The 23,799-nt window shown below is 41.7% G+C and overlaps 1 pseudogene; it reads right to left on the bottom strand.

The window, feature by feature from the left end:
* Positions 1 to 15,063, bottom strand: part of LOC149171444 (putative polygalacturonase At1g80170) — a 73,100-nt pseudogene extending 58,037 nt beyond the window's left edge.
* Positions 15,064 to 23,799: the final 8,736 nt, after the last annotated feature.

The following is a 23,799-nucleotide window of genomic DNA, read 5'->3' as shown; positions in this document are numbered from 1 at the left end:
TTGGTTTCCGGGTCACAAAATGCTCAAAAATCAACTGTTTCAGGCCAAATCAGAAACAAAAGCAAGGTATAAACAGAGGGATGCTTTGAGAGGGTACTAAAGACTATCACAAAGGATCATCAAGTCATTTGTGAGTCCATTGTTGAGATCATAGACAAAAACCCAGTGAAGGATCAAAGCAGCAACATTCTACTTTGCAAAGCAGTTCGATTGTTGTTGTTGAGTCTATGAAGTAAACAATGATGTAAACACAAACAAAATGACTAAAACAAATCTCCCCAGCGGAGTCGCCAATTTGTTGTGGGGAAAAATGCCTATGCAGGATGATCCGATCCACCTAAGGTGTGACAGTACCTTAGCAACAAACGAATACAGCTACTTCGGTTTCTTCCTTTATGAAATATGAAAGAGAGGAGATTGGTAGACTTACCGTTATCTTCCGGTTGTCCCTCGATCTAGATCCTCTCCCCTTTATGTGTTCACAGCTACTTTCCTCCTCGCTTTGCTCAAGAGAGCAGCTATTTGATTCCCACGAGATCACAAGAGAACAACTACCTGTGACAAGAGAACAGCTACTTGCGACAAGAGAAGGACACAATACAAAGGCAAATATACATATTCATAAATTATTCAGGATTAGAAGTAAATCAAATACACTAATGCAAATCATACAATAAACACCAGCATATAGGAAAGAACCAAGAAGCTTTATTGACTGATAAACAAGGTTCAGGAAGAGATACAACCCAAAGGGTTCCAACCCAGCATCTCCTTCCCAGCAGAATGGAATTCCTTCTTCAGCCCCTTTCAAAGCATAAACACCCAATGATCCAACCACAAACCAACAACAATTCTTTGCATTCACAATATTCCAGCCTCCTTTGACCTCATGAGAGAGATCTATATATAGGAGTTTTGGAGAGAGGATGAGTCAGCTTGAGGCTGGTATGAAGCTGACTAGTGTCCTCTCCCACTTCAGTTCTTGAGTCCACTTGGAGGTTCTTGCTTCCACTTGGAGATTTGGAACCTCTTACTCATCATCAGTCGAATTCCCTGATCCAAGTGTCATTTTGGAAGCTTCCTGGGCATTGACACCTTGAGAAATGAGTCTGCCACTTGTCCAGTTACGCTCAGCGCAGGTATCCTTCTTTGCAGTTGACATTCAGCGCAGGTAGACAGTGGAGCAGTTGACATTCAGCGCAGATGCTCAGTGGAGCAGTTGACATGATCCAGAATTGCCTTGTTTTTGAGTGTTTTCAGGTGGAAAACTTTTGTGAACTGCTGTGGTTTGCTGGCCTTGTTCCTCTAGGGGTAGGAACAACATGTTTAGGGACTTTGGATCCCTTAATTATTGACATTTCATGCTCAGTGATGCAAGGCACAAAAATGTCTATAACAATGTGGCACTTTGTTTTGGCATTTTTAGGGGGCCTATGAGGGCATATCCGTATGACTTGTTTCACCACTCAGGAAGTTCCACATGGAAGTGATGATGTCACATCGACAATCGCATATCGAAGGTTGATGGAATTTGATGTATTACAATAGTGCACGCTTAAAAAACATCAATAAAGGGGCCCCAATACAGGGTTGACACACAGTTAAAAGAAGAGTCAAATAATCAAAGTCGTAGGGCTGGGGTTAAACCCAGAAGGCTATTGGCGATTGGAGAAATGGGCATGTCGCAACTCCCAAAGTAAAACTCTGATTGGAAACCGCTGATAAGGGAGCTTCGATATGTTGGGCTAGTGCATGGTCACTAGAGAAACTCAAAGGAAAGGGGCTCTAAGATATTTTTAAAGGGAAAAGGCCCCCAGGACAGGAACAAAAGGCCTAAGTGCCTTAAGGCTAAACATCTGGGCGTAGCCCCTAGTCATATGAAGAGAAATACAGAAAGAGGCTAAAACAAAAGGGGCCAAAGGATCCCAGAACTTGTCTATTTTGTAATGGTTTTTAAGAATAAAGTGTCAATAATGAGGATCTCTATTATAGAATTATGGCAACTTTATTGGGTATATCAGGCTCTGAGAGTGTTATATAGGAAGTTTAGAGAGATGGATGAGTTGGTAGCTTCAATTCACGAAGAAGCATAGAGGCCATCGCCATTGATCGTTCCTAGCTCAAGAAAATGGGAAATTCATTCAGTTCAAACGCAAAGCAACAGGGGGGCCAACCAAGTAAAAAAAAGAGGCACATTGTGGCAGATACATGGCTTGATTAGAGGCCATCACAGAACATGTCATGGAGATATTTAGCTAGAGTCATCATTCAATTTTTCCCATGTTTTATATCCTGTTGTTTTGTTATTATGTTATGCTTTATTTAAAAAAAAGGGATCATTCTGTAGCAATGATTTCGGTGACAGAGCCTTAACATGCCAAGACATCTAGTCTACCAAATAGCTAGAGCTCAGACTAAAGATATTTTTGTAACTATTTTTAAAGCTTCCCCTCTCCTTATAAAAAGAGGGAAGAAAAAATTAAGAAAGTTTCCCGAATTCTGTAAGCAAGAGGATCGAATTTCGTGGTTCCACATTAGTTCTACTTTCATGTTCATGAGAGATTTGAGCGATAAGTGTTGAATGTATATGGACAGGTGATTTGGAATGATCTTGGAGGATTAATGAAACTATTTTGTTGTTTCCTATCAGAGAAATAAGCAATATGTTTCCCTCTTTGTCTTTCAATTCATGTATGTTTTTCTTCTCCTAAAATTATGTAAAGACGCTGCAGGTTTCACTCTCTTATGGTTATATTTATATTGTTAAGGAGTAATAGTCCTTGTGTTAATTAAAGATTTACATGAGTTATTTGATAGCTTATAGTATGTTTATGATCATAGATTTACTTATGTTGATTAGTGACAAGTGTGTCCATGAGGTATAGAGTATGAGATCTTAAATTGTGCTCCACAATTTTTGCCAATTCATCTCCTCATTCTTGCATACTTCTGTTAGAGCTTGATTCTCAGGATTCTATGTTGTATCCATCCCTCTTCATCGAATTCCATTTTTTCATTCCTCCTCTTCATGTTACTACAACGCTAATATTAAGGTTGCCTATTGTTGTGTGTCAACCACCAAAATTAGTCATTTCTCTTTGAGATTAACTAGATCTACCCCCCGTGTATTTAGATCCATGTATTTGCTTGAGTCTACCTTAATGAAAGACTGTTGAACCAAGCCCCCTTTATGATCGTTTTCATACTAAGTGACCATTGGAGAGCAGCAGAAATCCCTTTCATAATATTCAAAATAACTCCTCTCTTAAGATGTCCTAGGCACTGGTCTACAATCAACCCAATGGTTGTCTCTAGGATGCTTCTATATCTCCTGAAGAACTTGTGTGACAGGTGACAGAAAAAGCTACAACAAGTCCCATCCGTAGTTGGTTTCTACATTCATTAAAGGGAAATTCATTCCCTTTTCTTTTGATGTGTAAATGTACTATTTTATATGTGGATTATATGGCTTATGTATTCATGGTATTTATTTTGTTGGTTATGAGCATGTATTTTGGCAGTGATGATATATGGCTCTCCCCATGTTTTTATTTGTAAATGAATAAACAATGTATCTATGGCCTAATAGATGGTAGTGCAACTAATGATGTAAGGGAACAATTATTCTTAGTGATTCTTAGATAAGTACGAGACCCCTATGTTTAGAATTGTTGTTTATTCTTGTAGATTACATATTTATGATATGTTTGAGGAAATCCCTGTCATGGCTAGTAGGGGTCCAGTCAAGCCCTTGTTCGAGTAATTGCATTTGTATCATCCTTACCTTGTTATCATTCTGCTTTAAGGTGTCATTTAATTATGGGAAGTGACCTAGGCTCTGGGCCTGAAAAGGTGGCTCGAATCCCGGGAACGTTGGCACAACACTAAGAAAAATAATCTGGATGCTAGCATGCCATGTTGTAGGAGCGTCCAGAGCCCTCTGGACACTAGCATGCCGATAGCATGGGAGAGTATGGGAGTTAATTGGTCTAAAAGCTCAATGGGACCCAAGGGCTGGTTTCTAGAATGTTTAGGATGGCTCTCGGGAGTCCTGTAGCTAATGTAGAAGGTTTGTATGTTGTGTTTCCATCGATTCCACTTCCTTAAGGTCACATAGGAGGTTGAATCCCATCATAGTAGCCTCTCGTCACATGTTTACCCCAGTTCGTTGGTTACTTGGGTAGATGTGGGAGGAGGGTTTTACAGAGTGGTATCAGAGCATGCTTCACCCCTTGGACTGGATGGGCAGTGTGTTGGTCATGCATTCAAGTCATTTTCACACGTGTTTTCATCCTTGTGGTCTATGTGCTTGCTGCACGTGCATGATGTCAATTATGGTTGTAGTAATGTCGACATCTGAAAGAGGATGTTGTTGATGGGAAGGGTGTATTCATGAGTGTATGATTGGTTACATGGTTTTATATGTTTCTTACATGTATCGTTCTTGTATGCTTTCTTTCATGTTGCTACCTTTTGTTATAAGTATTGTCTTTTTATGCTTGATTATATGTGTTTATGCATGTGTGTTATCCATGTTTATGCTTGTGTGTTGTCTGTGTGTATGCTGGTGTATCGTCTATGTTTATTATTATGTCTTGTCCATGTACATTGGTATGGTTGATGTAATCATGCATGAGGTCATAGTATGTGTAGTGATATAGTCATGCAGTGATGACTGGACTCTAGCTAGAATGATGTTATGTGTTCGTGCACTTAGTTGTTATATGTTTATATGCTATTACGATTATGTTTATACATGTATCACGTTTATTTGGATGATCTTGTAGATGAGATATCCTCCCAAAATTATACTAAGGTACGTTGGTTTATTATGATTTGATTTAGATGACATATTATGCCTTGTAGGAAAAAGATCAAAATGACTAGAAATTTGGTAGACTACAAAGACTGTCCATATGAATCAGATGAGAAATGTGGTGGGCATTCTTCTGATTAGGAAGACACATTGAGAATATTGAAGGAAGAAATAAGGAGTTTTAAGGCAGATAATGACAATATCATGCACACACAAGAGAAACAAGAAGAGGTTAATACAATATATCTTCAAAGTTTGTTAGAATTGTGGAAATATGGGCCACTGCGGATCAACCATGGATAGGAGGACAAAACTAATGGCACATGTAACAGCCCTGGTGAAAATTTCATGTAATAAAATTTAAAAACAATAACCATGGATGAATGGGACACTTATTCCAAACTGAATGTTGGGCAAGACATCCTAGGGGGTGTTCATTTGGTTGTTTATGGCTAAGGAAATTGGCAAAGGAAATGGTTAAGGCTTTAGAAAGGAAAAATGGAATTTTTGGCACAATTATTTATGAAAATAATGGAAATTAGGAGAAAATAGAGTTGAAAGGTCACAGGTTGCATGTGAGGAGGAAAATGAAGGAAAAGAATGGAAAATGAAGAAAATAGAGACCCCATCCATAAAAAGGCCTCTGAGGATCAGCTGGTAACATTTTGTTAGCTTAGGTTTGGAGCAATTTCATTATTCTCTCTCTCTCTCGTACTCTTGGACACTTAGAGTTTCCATGGATCACTTTGGAATTGGAGCAAGAAAGGCAAAGAAGGCAAGAGGAAGCAAATATCAAGCAGGGAAAGGCGAGATCAAGCATCTACAATAGGCTTCATTGCAGGTATCGACTTTCATGTGTATTTTACTTGCTAGATTTGGCATGCATGGGATTTCATGTCTTTCTTTTCTACCATGGCATGGGTTTTGCCAGGTGTGACAGTATTTTCAGCCTAGCCTTGCCATTTCCTGATAGCCTTCACAAGATGGGTTCTCTCATTCGGTTTATGTGGGATGGCCTGATTGGATTCGAAGATGAGTAGGGTGGATCTCCAAATTGATAAACACATGGTATAGTGGTCCTTGCACCGGACTGAGGATGCATGAATCCATTGGCCTAGTAACCCCTAAACCGGATTGTGGGTTGCAGTAAAGCCAATTTGTGTGCCTCGGTGGGCCTAGGAATCCTTACCGATGAATGGCGGGATATACGGTAAAGCCAAGAGGTGTATTTTCTCTATGTTGGGACTAGTGCTTCCAGGATGGAATGCATGGTAAAGCCTGGAGATTATGTCTCGGTGTAGGGCCTAGTGATCCCTTGATCGGATTGCAGATGCACAGTAAAGCTTTAGAGACCATGAGGCACTCAAATTCCTCATGGTGAGGCGAATAACTCCTGTGGCATCCACATTTACTGGTGATTTTGATGTGTTTTATGAGTCCCACATTCATGCTTGGAATATGGCATGGGGGTGATTGGCTGAAGATAGACTTGGCTCAGCCAATCTATGGTCGGGTGGAACGTAGTAGTCCCATCACCGGTTGGTTCATTACATTGATTAATGAGAAATTCATTCCATTGATTTTCATGTGTAAATGTACTAATATATATATATATATATATATATATATATATATATGGATATATGGGTTTTGATTTCTAATATGTTCATTGTAATTTTGTTCCTATTATGCTAGTTAGATGTATATTTTGTGACGATAACTATTTATGGCTCTCAGCATGCTTTTACTTGTATTTGAATGGGTATGGTATCTATGACCTAATAAGTGATAAGGCATCAAATGAGATGAGGAAACAATGGTTCATGGCGATTCTTAGATAAGTATGATATATTTGCACTTAATTATGTTGTTTACACCTGTAGGTTACATGTTGACAATATGTTTGATGAAATGCTTGTCATGGCTAGTAGGGGTTTGTTTAAGGTCTTGATCAAATATTTACTTTTGCATCATTGTTTCCATGTACTTTACTTGATTTTGAACTTTCATTCCATTCTGGGCAGTGGCCTGGCCTCTTAGCCTGAAAATGTGGCTTAAATCCCATAGTCGTTGGAACCTAACTGGAAACTTTAGTCCATAGTCACTGGCAGGTAGGCCTATAATAGTGACTTTAGGTATCTAGTCGCTCCATTTCCCATAGCATGGGAGAAACTATGGCCTAAGAGGTCCAGAACAATAGTGGGACCCAGTGACAGGTTGTCTGAGTGGCTGACTTGTCTCTTAAGGGTTATGTTGGTTACGTTGGATGGTTGTGTGTGATGTTCCATCGATTCCACTTCCTTAAGGTCACCTAGGAGTTCAAATATGATCATAGTAGCCTCTCATCTCATGTTTACCCCGTTGACATGGTTGCTTGGGTGGATGTGGGAGGAGGGTGTTATAAAGTGGTATTAGAGAATGGTTCAACTCTCAGACTGGATGGGTTCAATGTGTTAGTAATGCATGCATGTCAATTGCATGTGTGTCTCTTACACTTATATACTTGTTGCAATTTCTTGATGTTGGATTAGGGTTATAGTATTGTTATTATGGAGAATTTGATGTTGATTTTGTGAAGAGTATTTGACATGAGTATGTGACTGACTGTATATGCTTATTTGTTGCTTACATGTTGATTTTATGTCACCTACTTGCATCCTTGTATGTTAGGTTACATTTTTAATATTTTGATTACATGTATCAGTCTTGTAGATTGATTGAAAGAATTGATCGATTATGTTCAACTACATGTGTTTATGCATATTTGTAGTTGGCTAGGCATTGCTTATGCATATTTTCAGTTGCATGTAGCAATGTGTATAATGGAGTAATGGTTGTTGTCATGCATGAGGTCATAGCATGCATTGTTGATATGGCCTTGCATTGAGGACTGGATCCTAACTAGAGTGATGATTATGTGTTGATACAATTACTTGTGAATGTCTATACATTGTTATGATTATGTTATACATGTATTACGCTGATTTGGTGATCTTGCAGACAAGGTATCCTCCCCAAGATATACTAAGGTATGCTGGTTTATTGTGATTTGGTTTATCTAACATATTATGCATTACAGGAAGAGAAAGATCAAATGGCTAGCAAGGTGGTAGACTACATAGAATCTCCCTATGCACTGGATGAGTAGCATCTTGTGGGGCATACTTTTGATTTGGCCGATACATTGAGAATCTTGAAGGAAGAGATAAGGAGTTGTAAGGTAGATAATGATCAGATCATACTGGCACAAGAGAAGCAGGCAAAGGTGAATGCTATACTTCTTTAGAGTTTGTCAGAACTACAAAAAAAGGACTGCTTCGGATCAGCCATGCATATGAGGATGGGACTAATGGAGCATATGGCAATAGATATCCTAGTAGACATAGGTCAGATAGATCTGACACATTGAGGTTTGGAAGGTTGTTGGACACTCCGAAAAGGATGGGCAATGAGTACAAGTATTATTCTAGTTCTGGTTCTGATAGACATCATGATCATCATCGCTATCATCCTTACAGGAGGAATGATCGGGGATACTTATATTCAAGAAAGAAAAAGCACCTACTTTTGATGGATATGTGAAGAAGCCAAAAGATGTAGAGGCTTGAATACTTGGGATGAAAAAATTCTTTAATTTGAATGAGTACACAGATAACATGAAGGCTAGAATAGTTATCTTCAACTTGAAAGGTAAAGCTGACATCTAGTGGGAAGATGTTAAGCAGGTTAGAGACATCATGACAGATGACTTGAGTTGGCAAGAATTCAAGAGGATTTTCAGGAAGAAGTACTTGTTAGAAAGGTACTATGATAATAAGGCTAAATAATTCTATGAGATAAATATGGGATCAATGATAGAAGAAGAATACACGAACAAGTTTCTGGAACTATTGAGGTATATATCGTATATTACCAATGAGAAGCCTAAAGTTTAGATATTTGTTAGTGGTTTTCCATTAGAATTTAGAGATTGCAATTGACTATGATGAGCCTCGAACACTTGAGGACATTATTGGGAAAAGGAAACATTGCTATGAGCAATCAAAGTGAAAGAATGAATCTCAGCATGGATGGAAGGGAAAATACAAAGGTATGGGTAAATGGCAGCCTAATAGGACAAGGCCTCAACAAGCATATGGGAAAGAAAATGTGGCTCCGCAAAAGAGATTTAATGTAGCTAGATAAGGACATGGGTCACAATAGCAGCAGCAACAACAACATAGAGGTGAGGGCATTGGTTGGTTGGTGTGTTGGACATGTGATGAGGAACACCTTAGGAGAGATTGTTCGCAACATCAGGGTGGAAGACCTCAGATATACAGTGCATGGGAGGCACATATTGTTGGGGACATTGGTCAGATTATTCCACATATCTATGCAGCAGTGGACAATAGGTAGGAAGAACACCAGGAATCTATCATTGAGATGGATGATAAACTTTTTGATCAACTTATTTCTATTTTGATTGACCCTAGATCTCATTATAGCTATGTTAGTCTTGACTTGGTGGATAAGTGTGGTTTGAATAAGGAGTTGCACGTAGAGTCATGGTTAGTGCAATTGGCTACAGGTACAATGAAGCAAGTTCATCATGGGGTAAGAGCTTGCGCATTTGACTTAAATGGTATGCCTACAGCAACACATTTGAATGTGTTACCGTTGGGATCATACAATTTGTTATTGGGCATGGATTGGTTGTATCTACATAGAACCAAGGTTGACTGCTATGACAAAGCTATTGAATGCGTTGATGACAACGGAGAACCAAGAGTCTTGCAAGGTAAGGAGAAAGCCACATCAGTTAGGATGGTGACATCTATGCAAGAAAAGCATAGCCATAGGAAAGGGTGCAAGTTATTTGCAGTACACATTTCTAGCGATAAGGGTAAGGAGGTTGAGGATGCAGATGTGTTGAACATATATCCAATGTTGCAGCAGTTTTAGGATGTATTTCCTGAGGAAATTACATAGTTGTCACTTCACATGGAGGTAGAATTCTCTATTGATTTAGTGCCAAGGGTAGCTCTAGCATAGAAAGAAACTTACAGGATGAGCACACCTAATTTGGTTGAGTTAAAATTATAGTTGAAGGAAATTTTGGATAAGGGATACATTAGGCCAAGTGTATCACCTTGGGGTACACTAGTCTTGTTTGTGAGGAAGAAACATGGTACCTTCAGATTATGCATTGATTACAAGCAGTTGAAAAAAGTGACCATCAAGAACAAATATCCTTTGCCGAGGATTGATGACTTGTTCAATCAACTGAAGGGAGCAACAATGTTCTCGAATATTGACTTGAGATCCAAATACCATCAAGTACGCATCAAAGAGGAGGACATTTACAAGATTGCGTTCAGGACCAGCTACAGGTATTATGAGTTTGTTGTTGTTCCATTTGGATTAACTAATGCTCCAACTACATTCATGTGTTTGATGAATAGTGAATTGCGTCCATTAAGTTTTTTATTGTGTTCATTGATTATATACTGGTATATTCTAAAAATGAGGAAGAGAACATCGAGCACTTAACAATGGTATTGAGGTTCTTGAGAGAGCATCAGTTGTGTGCTAAGCTTAGCAAGTGTAGCTTCTTTCAAACTGAGGTACACTACTTAGGGAATGTGGTCTCTTAGGAGGCCATTGCAGTAGATCTAAGAGAAGATAAGGGTCATCATGCAGTGGGTAGCTCATAAAAATGTGGATGAGGTGAGATCTTTCATGGGTCTCGCAAGCTATTATAAGAGGTTCATCAGGAACTTCTCACAAATTGCTTATCCCATTATATAATTGAAAAGGAAAGGTAAGAAGTTTGAATGGACAAAGGAGTGCGAAGCTAGCTTTGAACATCTTAAGAAGTTGTTGATGCATGCACTAGTACCATTGATTGCAGATCTGGACAAAGAGTTTGTGGTATACACAGATGCTTGAAAGAGAGGGCTTGGTAGTGTCCTTATGCAGGATGGACATGTGGTATGTTATGAGTCCCGAAAACTAAATGAGAACGAGCAGAACTACACAACACATGATCTTGAGTTAGTAGTGATTATACATGCACTGAATATGTGGAGGCACTATCTTCTTGGCAGGCAGTTTTTTCTTATGAGTGATCACATTGGGTTGAGGTATTTGTTTGACCAGCTGAATCTGAATTTCAGGCAGGCTAGATGGTTGGCCATGATTAGCGAGTTTGATTTCGAGATCAGTAACATCAAAGGTAAAGAGAACACGGTGGAAGATGCTCTCAGTAGACGAGTACATGTACCTCACTTGGTAGCTAGGAGCTCCTATGGAACAGATTTACAGGATAGGATCTTGTAGGCAAGACAATAAGATGTCAGGTATATGGATATTATGCATAGGTTGTAGCAGGGTGATAGTACAAGTATAGGTATAGGTCATGGTACAGGTACAGGTATAGGTATAGGTGTAGGTATAGGTACATGTGGTGGTACAAGTATAGGTGGTAGTATAGGTGCAGGTGCATAGGGCATGGACTATTGTCTTATAGTAGATGGATTGGTCAGGTTCTGAGACAGGATATATGTATCAGATAGCAGTGAGCTCAAGAACGTGATCTAGATGGAGTTTCATGCGAAACCATATTCAGGTCATCTAGGTTATCATAATACATTGACTACAGTGAAGAGATATTATTATTGGCTGAATTTGAAGAGGGATGTAGAAGAATTTGTAGCGAGGTGTTTTGAATGTCAGTGAGTGAAATCATAGTGCAAACATCCAGGTGGACTACTACAGCCAATTTCAATTCGTGAATGGAAATGGGAGGTCATCTCCATGGACTTCATCACAAGGTTGTTGACAACAATGAAGCAGCATGATTCCATCATGGTCATTGTGGATAGGTTAGCAAAGGTTGCACACTTCATTCCAATGAAGTCTACATTCTTAGCGAGTGATGTGGCACAAGTGTTTATCAGAGATGTGGTTATACTATATGGTGTTTCAAAAACTATTGTGTTAGACAGGGATGTGAAGTTCACTTCCAAGTTTTGGAAAGAGTTGTTGGCTTAGTGGGGCCTGACCCAAGTTCGGAAGTGATTTAGCCAAGAAAATCCCAGTACTACTGGCCCTTTTGGCAACAGTCCGCGGAGCGCGGATTAAGATCTCATTCAAAGTAGTATGGGAGGGTGCTAGAACCAGGTTTCCATACCCTGGGGATGTCTGATATGTGGTGATTGGTAGTGATTCAACCTTCATGCTTACTAGGCTACACGCACTAGCGAGCCCTTGCATCCTTCACGCAGCTCTAGCCATAAAGTGACTAGTGTTAATTACCCAAGTCTTCCTTACTTAGGTTATGTTAACTAATTACTTAGAGGTTTTTCATAAATAAGTATTCATACCAATGTTTATCAAGTGCGCGCATATAAATAAATAGATACCATTAATGCATAACACCAAAATATAGAACAATGAAATAGATGCACAATATGCTGAATCAAACTTATCTTTATTAATAATCCTTTTCAAGTTTAGTTCAATACAGATCCAACTTTTCCCTATGCACTCAACTGCAGGGGTCCGCGCACTTAGATGCAGACTCTACTAGGCCTCTGTGCACTCAACTGTAAAGCCTCTTCCTACTACTATGACCCAATACACTTCAGTTCCACTTCTATCCTCTAACCATGCCTTCGCATCTGTCTATTACTTTCTTACTTGCCAGAAACTAACTTTACACTTAGAGCCTCACTCTATTTATACAATCCCATGGTCAGCGGACCATGGGTAGGCCGACACAACTTTACATTATTTTACAATTCTTACAGTGGACAACCATATGACTCATCCTAGACTTTTGTGCTCCGCATCTGTACCTCGTGGAGTCTTTACATTACATTGACCAAAACTCAGGCCTTAAGCCCCAAAACCTCTTGTGGGGGGGATTCGCTACCCAATAGGCCCCCAACACAATCATCATGACTCGTCTCGAGTCACTGTATGGTGATCCTGGCACGAAGCCCTTCCAACTATGTCTGGGTTGCACGAAGGTCCACAATGCACTGCTCTGCCATCTACTAGATCTTCTCTACTTGCTCGATTGAATGCTCACTTTTAGAGTCAAATCCCTGTCTTAAAGCATGCATCACTTTCATCTGTGCAAGTTTTCCTTCAATGTCGGCCATGATGAGGAAGGCTTCATCAATCCAAGGCTGGACGTGCACTTTAAGTACTTCCTCTTTTTGGTGTGCGACATCCACTTGTTCCTTCAATGCCTTCGCCTGTTGTAGTTTCGCGAGCCACTGGGTCAGGACCACTGTCTGCGCCATCCTGCGCACATTATCTTATTGCATTTGAAGCTCCCGCGCCTCTATTTCCAAGCGCTGTATGGTGGGGTACTCCTGTAGAGAAGTGAGGACCACGAAGGATTCTTCCAACATGATTATACAGGTCTGCACTACCTGTCCTATTTCCTATAGCACCTTTTGGATAGCATCCGTGCGTTGTTCCTGAGCCTCTGGGGGTGTGGATGACTACGCCTTTAATTGTAGTTCAACAATCTGAAGGTTGAGGTCCAGCTAGATCCTCATTGCTTCCTCCTTTGCCTTGCAGAATCTATTGGCCAATTTGTGAATCCGCACTCCTATTGGAAGGTCTATCGCAATTTCTAGCTCTGGGGCATGGAAACATGCTTCCTCTACTATCTGCTCGAGCTGTTGATACTATGCTAACGCTTCATCGCATTGTAGGCTAAGCTGCTTGATGTTGATTTTTTGTTCACTGAGCATTTGCACTGCGCGTCCTTCTCTAGCACGGAGTTCTGCTGTCGCTCCGTCCTGTAGCTGGTATAATATATCCCGCGAAAGGGCAGCCAAGTTTAGGCCAAGTCCCTTGATCTAGCCTACCGCAGCTCTATCCTCCATGTTGTCCGCTATCAATGCTCCTTCCAATAGTGCGACAGTGTTAGTCATTTTGGCTTGCAACAACTGCTCCATTGCCGATGTACCTGCAGCACCGTAGACGACTACCATTCCTTCCTATGGGGGTCACACCTAAAGTTGTTGCAGTTGTGCCTTAAGGGCTCCCACAACATTCTGATACTCTGTCATTTCTTTCTGGAGCGCTTACCTCGTGAGCTTGCGAACTGTGTCGCCGATGTCATATAGGTCACCCTCTATCAATGTAATAGGTTCACCATCTAGTTTGGAAGCCTTGGTCTTCTTCCGTGACCCTGTTTGTTCTGTATTGCGTGGCCGTTTGAGTTTTGTAGATGTTGTGCTTGGGTTCATGTCTTCCGTCCTGTCTTCTATCCCCTGTCCTATGGTCAAGTCTGGGCCTCTTTCCTCCTGCGTTGTGTTGGCCCTGGTTGCCGGTGCTTCTACTGCTCTTTCAGCGGCCTTGGTCTTCTTTGCGGTGGCCTTCACTACCTCGCGGGAAGCCCTTACTTCCTCGACCAATTGCTCATTGCACTTCTACTGTGCCATCAGCTTGGTGGCATCCTTCTGTTTTTATATTGTTGTCTCATCGTGTGCCGCTAGATCCGGGGTGTGCCACTCGAGTGGCCATGAGTCGAGCATAGCGAAAACAACATCATCAATCGCGATGAAAGGGAGTTTGGTCCAGTTCTGCTCTGGATCCTTCAATTCCTTGACATACACATTGTGCATATCTGTCTTAGAGTCTGCAAAGGTCTGTAGACTGTCATACACTGTGGGGGATAGGCGCGACATTTTTTTGATCCACATCCGGACGCTTGCCTCCATGAGTATCTAGAAGATCTTGGTCTTGCGGATTTGCGTGGCATCCTTTGTCACCCAGAGCGACGCGTATTTTACCACCTCTGGCAAGTTGTGTTCAAGAGGAGGAAACTGACTGTCCTCCTGCAATTTCCCTGCAATCAACAAGATGGATAAGACCAGTCATGCTTAGTGGAAGGTCTTACACTGCTCTTGGGCCTCCTTGCAGTTCATCAGAAATTCTCTGCAGAGGAACTATGCCCAGTTGAACTGTACCCCCTCTGTGCATTGTTCAGCCAATGTGACGATCGTCGCTGGTACCTCATTGCTGCTACATTTTCTTATCACCTTCCCGGCCAACAACTGGGTGGCTACGTGCACCCCTTTGTCCCAAATGTTATTAATTATGTAGCCTGTCTGCTTCTTTTCCAACTTGTATTTCTTCTTCATCGCCTCTGCGAGTGCCAAATATCCGCTTTTGCCAGCTATTTTCGTGGGGTCCCTTCCCATACAGGGAAGTCGAGAAATCCTGTAAATAAGCTCCATCATGATAGGAATAGGCTTCTCCAGCTGTTATCACTTAGAACTATAGTTCATGTATATAAGGTTGTCCATAAGTTTCATATAAAGGTTTTCAGTTTTGTGAATAGGTTTATTGGTGTATGTCAATTTGAAATTTGAATTTCAAAAGGTATTGATGTGAATTCATGTAAGGAAAAAATCATTAGATACCCTCCATCATTGTTAGTTAAAGCATGTCATGTCATTAGTACTTTGCGCAGTTTCACAGCGCATGTTTGATTGGTCAGTTTAGTTGCGAAATGATGTTTTCGTTTTTTCGCAGCGTTCTATTTGTCAGCCATTTAGTAGCGCATCTTGTTAAGTTTGAACTGTCCGCGCTACGAAATCGGGGTTTCAGGGTTTTTTGTAGCGCTCTTCCTTTGAATGTCAAATCCGAGAGAGGTGAGTCATAGGTCCGTTCATGTTTGTCAGTTTACGTCCTCTCCAGGTCATGATAAACCATCATTCCGCCATAAGGTCCAGAGTCATGCATTTGAGTGTCAGTTTAAGGGATTTTACAAGGGATGGTTATATCATAATGGGTTTTTCATAATGTGTAAACATGATTGCTGTATGAGAAGCCCAAGTTCTTATTTAAAGGGATCATTGCAAGCGAGCCTGCACTCCAAAGTCGAGTTTGTTTTCGCGCTACAGCTACCATTAGTTCCCTGTGTGAAAATATTCAAAGCAAGATGGAAAAGAGGGAACATCGATCCGGTAAGTGTGTGAGGACAGAGCCGGAGGGGTTAGATGTTACTCTCAGGGATGAAGGTGTGGCAAGAGCCTTTCGAAATGCTGGTTGCTGAGGTCAGCGAATCTTAAAGGGATGACTCGAGGCTAGCATGGAGATTATATAAAGCCATTCAGATGTTTAAAAGGTGACAGGTGTGAGTATTTAAGGAAAAGGTGAAATTTTTGTCTTTTGTTAAAGTCTTCACTTTATATCCGAATTTTTAGGGTTCTGGTAGGGTTACCGAGATTTTGAGTGGTACACCTGTTCAGTTTACAAGGTGGCCAGATCATAAGGTTTTTTCTATCATGCGTGATTATTAAAGGATTAAATGGCTTGAAGCATAATCTTTAATGCATGAAGACTAATGGGAGGCAGAGACCGTGAACATAGGGCACAGATTCTTATCAGTTGATGAATCATCCACATATCAGGCATCCGAAACTGCTCATTCAGTGAATGTTCTTCCAGCATGGCTCGGCTATCATTGAAGTGATACAGGTGTCAAATTTCAAGAAAGCATCAATGCACACGAGGAGATAGACTTGAAGTTTCAATGGGAATGGAACCCTCTGTTTTCACAGCGCAATACCTTTGTAATTAATTAGTTTGTTTAGATATGGATAAGATAATTAATGATAGGATTCCGAGCTCCCTTCATGCTTGTTGAGGAGTCTCAGGTAGTAGTATTTTGGTTTTGCTATATATAGAAATGACTCTGATGTAAAAAAGGTTGGACATTTTATACAAAAACAGAGTTTATTTGGGCCAATGTAAAGACTTGTTACAGTAATAGTAAAACAGTGGTTATTTCTTCTCAAGATTCTCGATGGATTATTTTGTTCAAATGTGATGGTGGTGTATTCTCTCAATGTTCTTTTTGCAGCCTTGTTATAACATAATCACTCAGAATTCATTTCTAATGCTCTGACTTCCTGTATGTTTGGCAAGCTGTGGTTTAGGTGAAACATGTTTGCCTTGAATTCCATGAAATGACTGTGCTTTTGTTTATTAAATGTGTGAGACTCCATAGCCCAATGAAGACCAATTTGATATGTGTTCAACCAGCTGTTGTTTTCATGAATGAGTGAAGAGTTAGCCATCTTTTGTTGTGATTGATTTCTATTAAAAGCCTGTGAGAGAGCCCTCTCTGACTAGGAAGGCTAATTCCTAGTCTAAAGTCTGGTTGAAAGAGTTACATAAAATCTTACTTGGTTGCAGCCCTTAGTAGTGATTTTGTGATAACACCAGCCATAAGTACCCATCGTGCACTAGGCAAAGCAGTTTCCTAATGACAAAGATCGTGATTGGTGCCCGGTGAAAGTGTGGAACCCATAGTAGGTGGAGTAGCCTAACCTCCTCCACACTGCGTAGCCATTTTTGTAGCTCGAGCACCATAACTGACCCCTCCTTTCTCTGTTTCATGAGTTGGCTAGTCTCCAAATGTGGGAACTTTCCACTGTCCGTGAGGTCCCAATCTTCAAATTTCATCATTGGCACGCAGCCCAAAACCGATCATTCAAATAGAATTCCATCTAGGAGGAGCCGGGTTTGGAGTGCGCTCTTAATGACATCTAAATCTTTGGGTACTTTTACTCTCCCTTTCCGCAAAGGGACATACTTGGGCAGTTTTGCTGCAGCGCGCACTGGCTAAATGTCTTCCTCCATTTCTTCATCTGCCTTGATTTCTTCTACAAATGCTTGGAGATCCTCCTCCTCGTCATGTATCTCAAGATTAATAGCCTTGCCCTTGTCTTCCATAGACAGTTTACCAAACCGCGGATTTTGTAGAGACATACGGACTGGTCCTGCTGCCTGTGGATCCTTTTTGGGCCTCAGCGTCCGGGGCGATTTAGGAATTTCCGGTGCATCACCCACCGAAAGTGTAGGGCTTTGTGTAGCTCCCTCATTTGTTGACATCATTATGTTTAGGAAATCTTGTGTCTCCTTCGGCAATGTCTCAAACGCTGAACTTGCTCTCAAAGCCTCCAAATTCGTCAGGTCCATACCCAATTGATAGCGCAACAACTGAATTCTCAAAATGCCAAGGGTTGCTCGGTGGAGAGCCACCTGTGATTTTTAGGCCTTTTTGAATTCAAATTCGACTGTTCCCCCCTCATTCATCACATTAATGCGAGATTGGTGGCAGATCGTCCCAAATCTAGTTCTGACTTCTTGTCTTAATTGCCGACCTCTTGCTCCTCGTTGTCTTAAATTGGACATCTTATCATGAACAGTGACACCAATGGTCACTTCCCAGCCTACCCGCATGGCAGCACAATCCCCTCTACATGGACGCAACCCCTTTGACATACTGATCCTGCGTGCAACCTCCTTATTGTGCAACTCCCATACAAACTCTTTTATAGTCCCGTGCTCTCTTTCAACTGCTTGGAGCGCTGAGATTGTGCTTCCTACTGATAGTCAGCTGGTCACATCACTTGTGCGAGGTTTCAATTCACCTTCCAGGTTGTTCCATGGGTACCCCTCAATTACCCTTGTGACAATCATCACTGCACATTCGTCCTTACGTGGTGCGCTCCCCTAATTACTCTGTTTGGTAAGGTGTGATCGCAGCCATGGTAGCAGAGCCACAAGTTATCAACGACAATCTTCTAATGAAGTGGTATGGCTTCCCATATCTTTTCCTGTCATTCTATCAACACGACATGCTTGCGCAATCTCGATTTCCAGCTTTTTGATTTCCGCATCCCTTAACATGCTTTTCTGCCTTAGTCGTACCCGATCTTCTTCGAGTTCGCGAAGCTTAAGGTTCCCTCGCTGAATGGCCTTCTAAATCTTCATATGTTCGTCCTCACTCGGCTGCATAATTCCATCATCCTGGTCCTCGTGTACTGCCCCAATTATGGGAGCTATTGCGTGAGGATTCCTTTCCTCCAAAACTATGGCCTCAACTCTGCTCGTCGGCTATGGAATCATTTCCCCGCTCAAGTTTTTGTACATGGCCCTATAGGCCCATCAGACTGCTGATACGTGCAAGTCCCAATCACTTTAGCTCACCTGGTGGACCTTGTTCAGGATTCAGCATACCTTCTTGAATGCTTCTACGTGAGACATTTGTAGTGTGCGTCACTTCCCCTACTGTTGCGTCCTGTTCTGATTTTTGATCCTTAGTTTGGGGTGTGTTTGTGAGGACTGCATAGCACATGTCTGTACCCATTGACACAGGTGGGTGCGCAAGCTGCTCCATCCTGATTGCCCGACTCTCGTTCGAAATTAGGGGCTTCCAAACCATATGCACATCATCCTTCTACATCCAAGCTAGTTCTCAAAATCTCCTTGATGTGTACCCCACCATCGTGCAGGGGTTGCGCATAGTGCTGACTTCAATGCATCAAACCGCTGTTGTTTTGGTACTGTGCTTTCAAATTTTCTCAGGAATTCATCGACCGCTGTCAGTCCATCATATGTCGGTAGCTATCGTGCCTCTATTTTCATGCAATGCAGTGATCTAATCATCATGTTGCAATTCAGTATTGTCACTTCGTGCAACTGATTCTGCCAGTGTTGTACTTCTCCATCTAAATTTGAGGTGCAAGAGCTTTCATGCTCCCACGAGATTCTCCCATCTTTACTTGGATTCACCCAATCCTGGTCTCCCACTTTTATCTTGTAAATACAATCTATCTCATCGTTGCTTTCATCATTGCGCATTGGTTCAGTGTGGCACACTCCTTCAGTTGGGTCTAGCGGGACTACTACGCGTAGTGACTTTTTCTCAAAGATCATCTTCTGCTTCTTCAGGTTGATGACTCCATTCACATCGGTGGCCTAGTCTATTCCTAACAACATGGGATAGGTATTGTTGTCATCGACAATCTCTATCACTTCAAAATTCGTTTGTGTGCTCGCACCTTCAATATCAACTGTTACCCCTTGCAACCTTCCCATGGGAAAAATCTTCTGTTGGTTGACCATTTGTAATTGAATAGGGGACCACTGCAACACGAGCCTGCCCATATGTTCCCATGTTTGCTTCGGTAATACATTCGCGTCTGAACCTAGATCTAGGATTACCTGATCCATTTCATACTCACCAATCTGCATAGTCAACCTCCTCTCCCTTCCAGTGCGTAATGCATGCTTCCCCAATTTCTGGACTACGTGCAGTTCCCCTGACCCCACGCACCTGGTGATCAGTTCCTGTAGTCCTTTAACTACCTTGTTGTCGCGCAGTAGTTTCATGCATGTCTCTAGAAAGGTAGTAAGCATTGAAGGATCCATTCCTAGCTCTGGTTGATCCTTATTACCTGAAGCGGAGGCCTTCGCGAAGCTCTTCTTAACTTCCATGAACGTCTCCTTTGTGTGTTCTAAGTCAAACTCAAGTTCCTTTGTAGGAGCCTTATGAACCCATGTATCTTCCTCATGTTGCTTCCCCTTATCCTTCCCCGTGGTCACACCACTTCTAAGCATCATGTTCACTTTCAGGTCTTCTTCGCATGGTTCAAACCTCATCATTTGTATATTCTAAGTCGAAGGAGGCTAGAGTACCCCTTTTTCACGCATCTGTGTGATCAACATAGGAAAATCTATTGTTTCATGATCAAACTGAGCATAGTACGAACAGGATATCCTCATCGGGTTGGTACAATCGCGGGCATAGTGCCCTGGTCCTCCGCAATTGTAACAAATTAACTATCCATGGCCCCTTCCTGGTCCCATTCCTCCTCGTCCTCGACCTCGCCCCTGAAATCCAGCACACGCCATCCCCGTAGCTAGGTCGAGGGCTCACGTTTCTCTCTGCATTATATAGGTTGGGGTCTGATCCATCATTAACTCTTAACTGTGACAAGTGCGCTCGCCATGGCCTACTGACCTACAGAAATTACAAAAAATTTGCTGGGGTGTCAGTGTATACTTCTGCAACAAATGACAATTATCCGTTGTGTGTTTTCCTCCTATCTGATAGATCGCACACCATAACGTGGGTGTCGCACTCGGCCCTACCTATGCCTCTGGTCTCAATGGCATTGGCCCCCCTCCTGCCAAGTAGTTCGCAAACACTGGACAACGATCCTTGTCATGGCCCCGGCCTTTGCATTTTATGCACCATACTTCCTCATGCACCTCTAGTCGTGGTGCCCTATCCTGCTTCAAGCTTTGCATTTCCAAACACAAATTCTACAGTTGCACGTGGATTTCCTGAACTTCCAACCTAGGTTCCTATATCGGGGTCTCATGTAATCTCATCACCATCTCCAACTCTTCGACCTAGGTAGAAAGTTTCTGCTGTGACAGCGCTTTCCTCAAGTGTGGTGTCAGAGATGCTATAAACCATGTACGATGCTGTGCATCCATTAGCATCATATTGGCCTCTCGGATCGTACTCTTCAGCCTTTGGTCTAGATCCCAGGGAGTCTCGCCTGGAAGCATCCAAATCTCCTTAAACCCGATGATTGACTGCATCTCTAATTTAGGCCTCCTAAATTCTCTATTCAATGAATTTTGGATCTCTCCTATCCCAGCATTTGGGTGGTTGTGAGTGAAGGTTTTAACCTCTTACAGAAATTACCTGCATACGAATTCTAAATCACAGAAAAATAAACAATGCGAGAGCATAACACATAAAACACATATATACAGAGATTTTCCTCTGGATCCAAAAACAGAGACTACCAGCTTGATTTTTCATTATATTCCTTTCAATGTTACAATACATATTTATACATGCCGAAGCATCCAATACCATGGACCGAAAACCATTGCGTCCAAAACCATGGACTGAAAACCATAGGTAGGTTTTCCCAACCTAATATAGGGTCCAAATTTTCTTTTTCTCGGGGCGCTGCCCCTGACCCCGTAGAGGGGGGCTACCTGCCCCCCTCAAACCCCCCAGACAGGGGGGGCTGCCACCCCCCTTGTGACCTCCCTGCTACGCAATCGGTGCAACGAAGGGGGGGCTCCGCCCCCCCTCTAACCCCCCGGTTCACTACGTGGGTTTGTCTTGGAAAGAATATAACACAACCCAACAATATCCCACTTGTTGTTTTCTTTCCATAGGAGAGCTTAGTCATTTTTCCAGTCCTGAAATGCCCACTATTTCTCTACACCAAGAGAAATTCTCAGAGCTCACAAATTTTGTCAATGCATCTGTAGTATTCTTCAAAGTGTCCACCTTTACCAGCAACACCTTTTTGTCTTCTATCATATCCCTCACAAAGTGATACTGAACATCAATGTGCTTTGTCTTTGAATGATAAGCAGGGTTCTTTGCCAAGAAAATTGCACTTTGGCTGTCACAGTCTATCCTTATATCTCCCTGTACCAACCCCATATTTGAACACATCTATGCAACCAAATTGCTTCCTTGCTTGCATGAGTGGCTACCATGTATTCTGCCTCTGTAGTTGATAGTGCCACTATAGATTGTTTCTTACTCATCCAACTGACTGCACCTCCAAATAGTTTAAACACATACCCACTTGTATATATTCTCTAATCCAGATCTCCAGCCCAGTCTGCATCAGCAAAGCCACAAATATCCAACACTCTGTCCAATCCTGGTCTTCCTTGGTAGCACAAACCATAATCACTAGTGCCACGCAAATACCTGAAAACCCGCTTCACTGTTGTCCAGTGCTCCTTCCCCAGTTTTGACATAAACCTACTCAATACTCCCACTACATGTGCAATGTCTGGTCTAGTACAAACCATTGCATACATCAGGCTACCGACTGCACTCACATATGGAACACGGGACATGTCCTCTTCCTCTTCTTGTGTCTTGGGACACTGTTCAGCAGATAACCTCACACCTACAAGAATAGGAACCTTCACTGGTTTACTATCCTGCATATTAAACCTCTGTAGTATTGTCTTGACATACTTCCTCTGGTTTAACTAGAGCTTCCTCTTTGCCTGATCTCTTTTATTTCCATGCCCAAAATATAGTTTTCAAGACCAAGATCTTTCATGTCGAATTTGGAGGAAATTGGGTCTTCAAATCCTGGATAATTTCTTTTTCATTTCCAACTAGCGACATATCATCCACATACCAGACCACATAAATAACACGGTCACCAATTAATTTAAAATACACACAGTGATCTTCTTTGCTTCTGGTGAAGCCAAGTCCCGGTATAAATGTATCAAATTTCTGATACCACATCCTTGGTGACTGTTTTAGCCCATACAGAGACTTCTTTAACTTGCATACCAGTTCTTTCTTACCCTTCACCGCAAAGCCTTCAGGTTTCTTCATGTAGATTTCCTCTTCCAAATCCCCATGAAGAAATGTTGTCTTCACATCCATCTGTTCTACCTCAAAATCAAAAGCAGTAGCAACAAATAAAAGTAACTTGATAGAAGTTACCTTGGCAACAGGAGAAAAAATATCACCAAAATCAATTCCCGACACCTGGGAATAACCTTTTGCTACCAACCGAGATTTTTATTTCTCCACCTTCCCTTCTGCATTCGTCTTCTTTTTGAACACCCATTTGCTGCCAATGGGTTTCCTTCTAGCCGGCAACTCCACCAGATCCCAAGCCTCATTTTTGTGCAAAGTTGCCATTTCATCAACCATGGCCTCTTTCCAGAGTTTTCCATCCTCTGAATCTACTACTTCCTTCACAGTTCTGGGATCATCATCAGTAACAGACAAAGCAAAATTTGAACTTAAAGTAGAAGGACTATACCTTTCTGGCTGCCTTCTTTCTCGAACTGATCTTCTCACAGCTGGAGTTTGTGGCTCTTCATCTTCTAATTCCTCCATTGCTGCAAAGTCTGATTCTTCCTCCTTTAGCTCAAACTCTATCTTCTCAGGTTCCTTTGATTGGACTTCATGTTTAATAACATCTTTTACCTCTCTGAACACCACATCTCGGCTATACACAACCTTCCCTATGACTGGTTTCCAAAGCTTATAACCCTTTAAACCATCCTTATACCCAATAAAGATGCACTTTTCAGATTTACTATCCAACTTGGTTCATTTCTCCTTTGGAACATGTACATATGCATCACATCCA

The sequence above is a fragment of the Pinus tabuliformis genome, chromosome 4_2 (genome assembly GCF_031772625.1).
Source record: "Pinus tabuliformis cultivar Carrire ecotype Pingquan chromosome 4_2, CPIR1, whole genome shotgun sequence".
NCBI classification, from domain to species: domain Eukaryota; kingdom Viridiplantae; phylum Streptophyta; class Pinopsida; order Pinales; family Pinaceae; genus Pinus; species Pinus tabuliformis.
The sequence above is the reverse complement of the archived record's forward strand: the minus strand, read 5'-3'. Positions and strand labels throughout refer to the sequence as shown.